Source organism: Rousettus aegyptiacus, unplaced genomic scaffold, assembly GCF_014176215.1.
Source record: "Rousettus aegyptiacus isolate mRouAeg1 unplaced genomic scaffold, mRouAeg1.p scaffold_m13_p_17, whole genome shotgun sequence".
In the NCBI taxonomy this organism is placed as follows: domain Eukaryota; kingdom Metazoa; phylum Chordata; class Mammalia; order Chiroptera; family Pteropodidae; genus Rousettus; species Rousettus aegyptiacus.
In genome coordinates this window covers 37821585-37833409 of record NW_023416292.1, presented here as the reverse complement: position 1 = coordinate 37833409, position 11825 = coordinate 37821585, and positions in this window count along the sequence as shown.

The window sequence follows — 11825 nt, the reverse complement described above, 5'->3', positions numbered from 1 at the left end:
ATAATTACACCAACTGTAATTGGAAAAAAAATTTAAATTCATTTCAAATACTAAAAAAAAAAAAAAAAAACATGAAACTCACTGCTAGATTTCTCTCACACTACCAAAATATAAACAATGGCCATGACAGGCAACTAATGACATTGAAAGAGGTCTGGACTGATGTCAGATAATCTGAGTCCTCCTCAGCTCTGCTGGCACTAGCTTAGTGTCACTTTCAAGAGAACTCCTCCGGATCTCAATAAGTTCATCTACAAAATGGCGATTGTGATGCAAGCTTTTTTCCTCTACCTGTAGGAGTCCTGTGAGTTTTAAATTAGATAATGCATGTGAAAACATTTAAGGCAATATTTAATAGATAACAAAAGATTACTATATCTTGAATTGATACTTATCTTTATTTATTCTTAGCACATATGAATGCTCAAAGTGGGTATCCTTGTTTTTATGCCACAAATAAAGATTGATGATTCCCAAACCCTGTCTCTAACCCTGAGTTCTAGACTTACATTTGTCTTCAACTATATACATTTTTTACTATACTTTTCCACAGGTGTTTCAAACTCAATATACCTGAACTAAATCCATCTTATAATACCTTTCTTCTACTAGACTTGTACTACATCCCCAAATTTGATCCTTCATTTGTAATCTGTCCCATAACTGGTGCCACCATGTACTCCTTTATCTGAGCCAGATAATCATCCTTGATTCATCTCTCTCTGTCACTTCTCACATCTCTATTCTATTGCTATTTCCTTAAGTCAATTTGCCTGAGTTATTTCAATACTCACTTAACTACCTTGCCTCTTTTCCTCCCTTTGTAATTTCTACACATTGCAGTCAGAGTAATCTTTCTTTAACTTTACATCTGATCCTATATTTTCCCTGATCAACTTCTTCATGTTCCCTCGTCGTTTTCAAATTAAATGTAAATGGCTCAGCACAATATAATAGAAAGTTTCATGATGCTGAAACTTTCCCATTGTCACAAGGTTGTTTTATTCTATTTGCACAAATATTGTAAGTGCCTAGAATTATTTTAGCCTTCCAGGTTTATCGTATAGGTTTTGCTATAAATGGAATAATCTTTATCCTGCTTATTTTTTCCCATCTTTTAAGATTTTATTGACTCGGCTATTGTTTTTGAAAAACAAATCATTATTCTTTCCACTGACCTCTCTCCCTTACTACCATTTTTTGATTAGATATTTTTCCTATATATTACCAAAACACGTCTATAATTTCTTTTAATTCTTATCTCTCTATATTGCAATCATCAATCTCCGGCATTAATCCATAAGGTCCTTGATTGCATAAAGCCATATCCTATTTGTATTTGCATGTATTGTTGAATGAGTAAATATATGAATGAATGTTTCAAACAGCAATGTAGTAAAAATCTGAATTTCAGAGAGACCTCTAAATTAATCAAGGAGTAAGCAACGAGAGTGCAGTGCTAATTTTAACACAAAATATGTTATAGGTGCATTTCATTAAGCCAAACTATACATGCAAACAGAGAAGGGGTTCTCCTGTATGGAGAGAAAATAAAGAGCAATTTTTGAACATCTGTTTGCAGACAATTAAGAAATGGGTGAATAAATGGAAGAAGTAGTCCTAACAATAACCCAACCCTTATCTGCCTTTGAACCTTATCTCCACTGGTATGTTAATAAGCAACTCATAATTAGCATAAACATAGAAGAATTCTAGATTGTCTCTCAAAACAAACATATTAATTTAAAATTTTTTCCCATCTCAAAAATTGTCACCACAATTCATTTAATTGCTCAAGTAAAAATGCTAGCAATTTTGTAGGTAGTTTCCCTTTAATACTTGTGTGTATTTTTAATAAATGATCATGGATCATGATCTGCATAATTTATCATGCTGTGGCTGGAGACAGACACAAAAATAAAATAACAATTCTAATTTCAAGTTACTGGGTATGCATAGTATAATAAGAACTAAACAAGAAGAAGATACCGAGTGTTCTGGAAGTGTAGAAGAAATCAAAGAATTGACATGATCAGATCCATACATAAATTGGTTTAAAAGGAATACAAGCTAAAGAATGTAAAATTGGTGAGAAGCTAATTATAATTGTTCAAATATGAGAGTAAAATAATTAAACTAAGGAAAAAAATCTTTTAAGGTTGATTTAATGCAAAATTGGGAATTAGTCAATGCTAAGACTTAATAGTGAAACAGAATACTGGTGTTCTGTAGGCCTTGGTCAGGAAGATGAAAATCCTGAGCTAGACGACTCAATGAGTCTAAAAATTGGAGCGATCTAGAACAAACAGAATGTTCTGATTCCGAGTCTTTTAGAGACTCCAGGGATTACCATTGAGCCTCAGCTCTTCATGTCTCAAAACTTAAAGAGTATTATAGAAGATAATATAAAATAAAAGATAGCAAAATGCTTAATAATCAATAATGATTTGGTCTCCAAGGTTTTAAAATAATGCTTTGACTAAATTTATAGAAAAAACAGGGATTATCAATTTATATACCTTGTATATACTTACTGCAATATGATAGGCGTTGTTTAAATTTGCAGTGGATACACTAAAGATTTAAAGGGGTGGGTATTCAAGCAAGTGCTAACTTTATATGGTAGGCTATGCTATTTCAGAAGGATTACTATATTATGTAAAAAGTAAGATTCCAATTTCAGAGAATACAAGCACAGAGAAAATATTTAACTGTTCAACTTCACAAAACACCAATTCAATTTTTTTTTTATTTCAATTTTGGCAGAATGCATTCTAATTTCTTCCAGTACATTTGATTCTTCATTTTATACTATTCTGTGATGCATTACAGCAATTCATTCTTGCCAATTAACTGAGATTTCTGGTTGACAGAATGTCAGTTGATACACAGTTCTTTGAATACATATTCGATAATATGAGTCCAGCAGTTTCTACAAAATGGAGTAATTTGGGTCTATGAACTTTGACATTAGCAGTTTTCAAAATTATATTATTGATAATGGAACAGATTTTGCTCATTCTGTCTGTTATTATTTACTTTACTTTTACAAATGAAAAACTAGTTGATAAAAACCTCAATGGTAAGACTGCTGAAATATGTTTCTCCTCTAAACATTATAATTTAGTTGTTTTCTCAACAATATGTTCCTGATTATCTCAGTTATAGAATAAGACACAATGTATTTTACTGCCATTTCCTTACTGAGCCTAATTTACCATTTGTCATTACTTAGCAAAAGGATATCACCAGCAAATTGACCTAATCGCTCACTAAGGAAATTTGCATCACGGCAACAGAACAAAATGTCTTTCATTCCAATGATACAATAAGCAAGATAATTGTCAGAAAACATACAGAATGCAAAGAAAATGTACTCAAAATATTATTGGAAAAGACCCACATTATATTTTTGAGTTGCCACCAAATCAATTTTTTCGCTATTTAATATTATCTTTTGTCATAATAACTCCTTTTATCATTATCAATGTGAGCAGCTCTGTAGTTGATTTGATTTAATCACTAAGCAACAGACTGATGGTTTATTTTGCAGCCATTGTATTATATCATTTCAACATTGCTCTCATTGTTCAAAGTTCTGGTTAGGGTGTTAGGTAGAATTAACATCCAGAGATAGGATGGTAGATTTTTAGGGAATGGTACCACAGAATATTTTATCTATTTATTTTATATCATGAGATGTGCATCATCAAAGCCAATATAACTTGGATTTTTGAATCAGGTTGCTTTGCATACAAACCTTGATCCTATCAATAGTTAGAATTTTATTTATTTATTTTTTGAATACTGGTGACTTCGTTTGTAAAATGGAGATAATGTTTTCCATTTTCAGAGATATTTTTAAGATTAAGTGTAGTAATAGGTATAAGGTGTTTCTTGCTAAAAGAATTATCCCAGCAGCATCATGATTAAGAATCTACTTCTCATACTCACATGAACCCACTCTGCCACAAGTCTTGTGCTGTGGCCAAATCAGTTAATCCCATTATTCATGTTTCCTCATAGGTAAAATAAAAATTATTCCTTCAATATGTATTGAGCACTCACAGTGCCCTGATGGATTTTATAACATAGCAGGGAAATAATAGTAGAGTAAATTTGAGTATTAAAAGGAATAATGCAGGCACTATGCTTAATAATCACTAATAATTATTCTATACAATATTGGTTATAGTCATTATTGCATGTGAGAAAACTTAAATGTGCGAGAATTTAAAGAGATATAGTATTGGAGTGGGAATTAGTGAAAGATGCCTTAGAGAGAGAGAGATAAGAGACAAAGAAGGAGATTGGAGCGGGTTAAGGGGACATTAGGATGGGGGAACTGTCTAACCAGTATTCTAGAGAGAGTCTGAGTAAAATAGTAGTGGGAGGAAAGGATTAGAAAAAAAAGTTTGATCACAGGGCTTTTTTTTTTTTTTTTTGCAGGGCAGTGAGGAATTTATGTTTTATTCTCTGGGCAACAGGGATTCCTGATACCTTCTGAAGTGAGCAATATTATTATGTGAATAATAGGGTGAATGGTCAATTAGATGTCACCTCCCCCTCCTTAGAGAATGTGAAATTCTTTAGACCCCATTCAAGGTCAAATTATTTTAGGGGATGCATATTTTAAAATATAATGAATTAGTCCTATCACCATATTACGTATTATAGGTTTGTGGTCTTCTGATATATTCTTCTTAGAAGAAAATAGCCTTGAGCAAAGTTAGACCCCTTCCGAATAGTAAACTGTTGTTTACTTCTCCCTGTCTCTGTTTTATATTACCCGAAAATATAAAGCTGCAACTTCAAAGTCATTAGGAATAGAGATTCTGTCCTACACTTGAATATCCTTCACATGAAGTGCACTCCAGAGGAAGAATTTAATGATTATAGTAACAGACTGATGCGCTCAACACCCCTGAAATTCTGGCATGAAGGTCATTCTACAAGGAGTTACTAGAAGCAGAGGCACACAGCTCCGCTCAAATTCAGAGTAAGCTCTTCAATAGGTTGCTTCCAGAGGTGATCCTCAGTCTTGTTTCGTTGTCAGGCAAATATTTCTAGTTTTATTTTGAATTTAGCACTGTTGCAAACATCAAAAGAGGGAAGTTTTGATAAAAACAACCTCTGTTTCTAAGAGGAAATATACCAAGTTTGCTATATTAAGCTAGAAACTGGATTTTTAATTTCAACCTAGCAAGTAATTCAGAAATGTGAATGCTCTCACCTCAATGTCACATCTTTTCTCTCCAGAGTAAGTGTTAAAAAAGCACACTCACTGCTTATGCAAAGTCAAAGGATTAGTGCCTGTGTTAGAAACAAAATGTGCTCTTCCAAGCTTTACCGAAGACGCAGATATTATATTGTTATATTTTATACATTCTTCTCATTGTCCAAAGAAGTAATTAGTTGCCCTGTGGTATACTTTTCAATCTTTCTAATAATAATGTGTTTAACTCATCATCTAACTTGGTTAAGTAGGAGGAGTACCCCCTTAGCGAAAAGAGATTAAAAAGAAATATTAGCATACTGGGAGAAAAAGAATAGCAGACAAAATTAACCAGGAAAGACTAAATTTTATAGGAAAGATTAGAACACTATCCCAAGGTAGGCTGTGAATGACCTGAGGCCGTAAGAGCAGATATATCAAGGACAATAAATCTGCCTAAACTTTACTGATGTTAGTAGCACTGTTAATAACTCCAAGTAAATTTGCAGTTTTACTTTCTAATTCTGACTTGAAATGCTAGGATTTGTAAAGAATATCACTCAAGCTCATAAGAAAGCAATTATTAAATACTAGATACATAACTCCTAAAAACCAGAATCTTTCCCAATTTGTTCTGCAATGAACAATTATCCTGTAACACTATAGCTCACATTTACATTTTAGCCTAAGGTATTGCAGTTAGGCTCACAGAACTAGCTGGCCATGAAGGTGGTAAACATGGAATAAAATGTAACCAGGAAAACAATTCCATTTTCTTTCTCAAAAACTATCTTGATGATTTAAAAGGATATAAGAACTCACTTGTTAAGGCAGAAAGAACCAAAACTCTTATTTCTTCCCCACAGATGTATACTAAAAATAGGAAATAGAAATTTTTTAATTAAAAAAAAAAAAACCCAAACCCTTGATTGAGTTATTTTAATAATGTGAATCTTGACTCTCAAAAATGTATATTTTTAAAAGTGTTACATGGTATTGGAGGATATATATATGTATGTATGTATGTATGTATGTATGTATGTATGTATATATACATACACACACACACATATTTATGTACACACACATTTGAAGATCTGACAGAAACTCTGTGAAATACCAGATGCTTCTGTGTATGCGGCTGATTGAGAACTTTAAATTTTGATCCCAAGAACACTTATGTACATTTGTAGTCCTTTTACATTTTCTTTTGTTTATTTTATTATCACTAAATAGCACCAAAGCAATCATCACTGAACATTATTAACATGGGCATTTTAGTAAATAATTTAGCATTTTGCACATCCACATATTTACTATAATCTTATTCTTCATATTGACTCTATCATTAAAATAAAAAGTATGTATAACCCCAGAATTTCCTGCACAGACTTCAACAACAGGAATACATTATTAATAAAGTAAAATGGAGTTTACATGTTTGTTTTCACCTGTTGGCCTTTAAGCCTGTAACTTTTTCTTTTAGCCTCCGAGCAGTACATGTTAACATTCAGGATGTTTGTTAACACATGTAGACATGCGCCCTTCCCAAGTCTGGAGTTTGTTTATATATGAATTAATGAACTAGATTTAAAATCTGATGGGATTATTTCTGTGTGATCTTTACCAAATTTAACCTCCAAGAAATTCAGTTTCCTTGTTTATAAGATGGAGAAATTAATACTCATCTCTTAGAGAAGATCTGAGTATTTAAATAAGTATTAAAAATCTATTATATTAGATTTTTGTATCTCTGTATCACTGTAGTAATTCCTTCATCAGTAATATATACAAAGGCATTGCTAGCCATGTTAGACAATGTCCACCAAAATTTACCCATTGACCACGTTTTACATTTTATCATTTTAGAAAATAGTCTGTCTCTATAGGTTTATATAAAAGCAGATTATATTTTATTTAAGGAATATAAATTCATATATTACTCAACATCCTACTAATAGAAGAGAAAAAAGTTTCTTTAGCCAATAAAACATTTTTAATTAAATGAAATTTCTTTTTAGTTGGCTGAGTATAATTCTAGGCCCCCAATTTAAAAATATCTGCCTGTTAGTATTATTGTTAAATGATTTCTACTGTTTTTTTTAGATGATGTTGTGTTCAGAGCTCATATTATAGGTTCTATCTAAGCAAAAAAAAAAAAAAAAAAAAAAATCATTAAGAATACTACTTATTTATTTTGTCTAATAACTTATCCCAAGAGGAATTTGACATAGAGACTTTCAGATCCAGAATTCCTGGTTTGAACATCAGTATGGCCAATGACTGAATTGATGTTCTTAAGTAGTTACTTAAAGTTCACCTTCCTTGATTTTGTTGGTGTAAAACAAAAATATTAGTAGGACCTGTGTCATGAAATAACTTAAAAATTAAATGAATCAAAATTTGTCATGATACTAAATGATATGTTAGTATCATTATGTTGCTTCAGTCTCTATAAGTGGAATGTAGCCTTTTTGAGAAGGTCCTAGCTAACCCTTATCATGTAAATTTATTTTGAACACTCCCAAACCCCAATAAAGAAAATTTATATCTTAAAGAAAATTGTTACTTTTAAAAACATAACCAAGTGTAATAACTCTTCATCAAAGGTTGTCCAAAGGCATACTTTGAATTTTTTGAAATAGTGATCAAATAATTTTATTCAATCAATGCAAGTTCATAGATTTGGAGTGGTGTTAATTAAAACTTCTCTCTGGCAACTAACCACATATCTCCTAATTAAGATTAAATAGTGCAAGGCTTCTCGCTTCTATCTTGGGTGGAAAAGCTGGACAAAGTATCATTTCTATTCTAATAATAAGAACAAGTCAGATAACATACTAAACCATGAATCCAGAGAACAGAAGTCACAGAACAACCTAGACTAGAATTGAAAGAAAGGGAAAAATGTTCAAAAGAATATATGTTATTAGCATTAACTTGTCTGTTGCAATTGGAGAAAGGCAAGGTCCTCGTATGAGTAGACGGGAAGAATTCAAAAATTAAAAACGAATTACTAAAGGCCAAGTGTGAAATAGCATGAGGATCTAGAATCCCAAAATGTCGCAGACATGGAGAGTCTGCACACGTTCACAGGCTCTTTTCTGTAGAACACACTAAGTCCCCACAAAGACGAAACTACACAAAGCACTATACAAGACAATGTTTTCCTTGGCGATGCGAGGACTGGATGAGAGGAGAGACCACTGCTATCCTACCTGGTGCTTCCTTCATTGAAGAACAAATATTAAGTTACTACTAAGGGAAGGACAACAAATGCTTTTACCCCAGAACAAAATTGAAGAAGACCTGCAGCAACTGGAAGAAAAACAAAAAGAAAAGACCCTCTGCCCTTGGAGAAAGATTTTTCTTCTCCCAGACCTTTGGCGATCTCCTGCTGCTGTTAGCCTGGGGCCGATCCAGAAATTACTTATTCCATTGTCTCCACTGTTTGCATATCAAAAGAATCCAGAAATATTAAGTCTCTGGAAAATTTCCTTTTCCAACATGAGACCACTGAGAAATTTAAAAGGGCTGTGCCTTTCTTCCTTATGCAGATCCTTTCCCTCAATAAATGATTCACTGCTTTATGAGTCTAGATGTCAGCAATTACAGTAAGTACTCAATGTCATCAAATAGGTTCTGTGATTTTAAGCTAAATAATTATAATCAAACCATTTTTTTTTAAATCATAGGCTAAGAGTTAAGTTCCTAACTTCATCAATGTTATAAGTTATAACAATGTTGATAAAATGTTATTTATGGATCTGTTGTATATACTATGATCATTGCCATTGAGGTGAGAAATAGGATTAATTATTAAGCTTAAAAATTAGAAAGGTATCTGATAACTATAAGAAAATATTCAGGAATATCCATGTTTCTCTTCTACATTTACCTTGCTACTTTTACTTAAAATATATCATTGTTTTAGAATTTAAAAATGCCAAAGAGTGAGATTTTTAAAACTTTATTACCATTATGGCCACTTGCAACATATAATTGTACTAACTTCATAGCAAACTCACTAGGATTTAGTGTTCAAAAAAGTCAATTTTTTTAAAGTCCTTGAATATAAGTTTGTATATTTCTCACAGAAAAATGACCTAGATTAATATAATTCTGTAAAGTATTACAGGAACAAAAATATGTCAAAATGAATTTATAGTAAACTAGTAACACTAAACTGTTTCTTTTTTTCACTATCCATCACTTCCTCCATATTTTCTCTTCTTTGTCTACAAATATTAGATTCTATGATGTAACTCTTACAAGCATTATTATTTTTGACACTTGCTAATCAATCATATCAAATTGACAAAACCCTAACTTTAGTTAAGCCCAGAAATCTACCCCCAAGAAGTTATATATTACCTGAAAACATCTCAAAACCCTGTTAACTGGTATTTTTAAACTAATGACCATTGGTCTCATTGACATTTCCACTAATAAAATATACCACTAAGTTTACCTAATAGATTTATTTTCACATTTTTCATACCTCAAATTACTTCTCAATATAATCTCGCTTGTTTTCTGATGATAATATCATCTCTGATGGTAGAGAAATCTAGAACTTGGACCTGAGGATGCACAATCTCCAGTGTTCTTCAAGTTGCCTTGAAATATTTCTTGTTACTTAGAGAAAATATAAGTTCTGTAGCCCAGCTTAGGCTAACCTCTAAGTACGTAACAGTGTAGGACAGGATTGTTCACACCTTGGGATGAATGCCCTCTGCTATTGGTCCATCTGCAGCCCACTCAGGGTCCTTTCTGTTGGAACCTTGGCTTCACTGTGTGTGGGACATTTCTGCTTAGCTTGTGCTGTGGAATAATGAGAGTTCTTGGGATTGAGTGAATTCTAACACGTATTTACTTATAAGATTTTCCCTGATAAATGTCAGGTTGTATCTGCTCTTTAAGGCAGTGTGTTTATGATGCTCTTGGATGACAACCACTTTTCTACTGAAAGATAGAAACAATCTTTTGGAAGCTCATTTACCTTTTCTCAACTAAATCTGCCAAGAGAGGCAGTTTAGCCTAGTGCTCTCTGTACAGAGTTGTTTAGGGGAGTGGTTCTCAAATTCTACTTTATTCACACATAAGTTGCAAATAGTAGTGAAAATACATGCCAAGAGCAACATTACCTGCTTTTGATCTGGTGAGATGAGGCATAGGTATCTTTATGTTAAAACTTGATAATACAGATGCAGGTGGTTTAAAGATTGTTCTTGAGAATGAATGGGTAGAGAATGTTTTTCTAAGAGTATACTATGAGTGGTCACCTTTCACAGGTATGTATATTATGTATAACCTTATAATAAAAATAATAAAAATAATAAAATGATATGTATACATTAAAAAACAAAATAAATGGCAATTTGACCAAGTGAGCTTGGTTTCTCAATATTTTCAGATAATTATTGTGATATTTTCTATGTTTATTTTAGTTTGCTTCGCAGGGAAATGAGATTTGGTCAAATGTTGGCTTATTCTTAACTGATACAATGACTTTCCTTGAAAAATCATTCAAAATAATTTTTACATAAACAATGATAGCTAGTCAGTATTTGTATGAGTCTGTGACTGGTTTGCAATACTCTCCTAAATGATCGCTTAAGTCCACCACCAATCTTCTTAACTATACAAGTCTTTGAGAAAATATTTTGCTTTATCCAGTGCATGGTTAATAAAAAAAGGACAGCTCTTCAATGTGTGTTTAATAGGCTGAAGAGGAGACTTGTATTAGAGAGGATATAATTGAAACATAAGTAATTGAAGCATAACAAAAATCACTGATAAAGGCTTTTTATCACTTCAGTGAAGAGTTTAGTCTAGCTTTCGATTGCCTCCAATAATTTCTTTATATAAGCCTTCAGTCACTCTCTCTTTTTCTCATAGGAAACATTTGTGATGTCAGAATTACAACCCGAGGTTAGAGCACTGTGACATTTCCAAACTCTTTGGGGTTTGTCAAACACAGTAATTGTATTTACTAGAAGTCTCTCACCTCTCACACTCACACAGCTTAATCATACACACAGTGGAGATCTATAAAGTGTATAGGCCCAGGATAAAAGTAGTGTGTTTAATTGCTGCCTTTAGGTCACCAAGATATATCTGAGATTTTGAACATGGGGTAATGCTAACAGATAATTTTACATTTTCATTTTATTTTTTAATACCAGCATGAAAACTGAGATTGGGTTTTTCTGCATAGATTGCTAAAGCTCAAAAATACCAATTTAAAGGCTCTAGTCAGTCAGGCACATTTTATTTGAAGTCAGAAAACTTCCTATATTCTATTTTTAAATATTGTATATTTTCTGTAACTGAATGTATCAGAATTACTTTCATAGTAAAGTGAGAAATGGAGAATTATAAGTACTTCTAATTGAAATTTGTGAAGTTTCTGATGTGAAAGGTGCTGTTCGAAAATATTTTGAGAACACTATTCCTGAAATTTTGACAAATGAATTAGAAACATTTTATTTAATAAATTTATTCAGGTATTTTGTTGGTAACTATAATGTATGTTTTGAATGGTATGTATACTGGGAATATAAAGAATTGAAGGAAATATTGTATATGGTGTTTACATTTATGACAA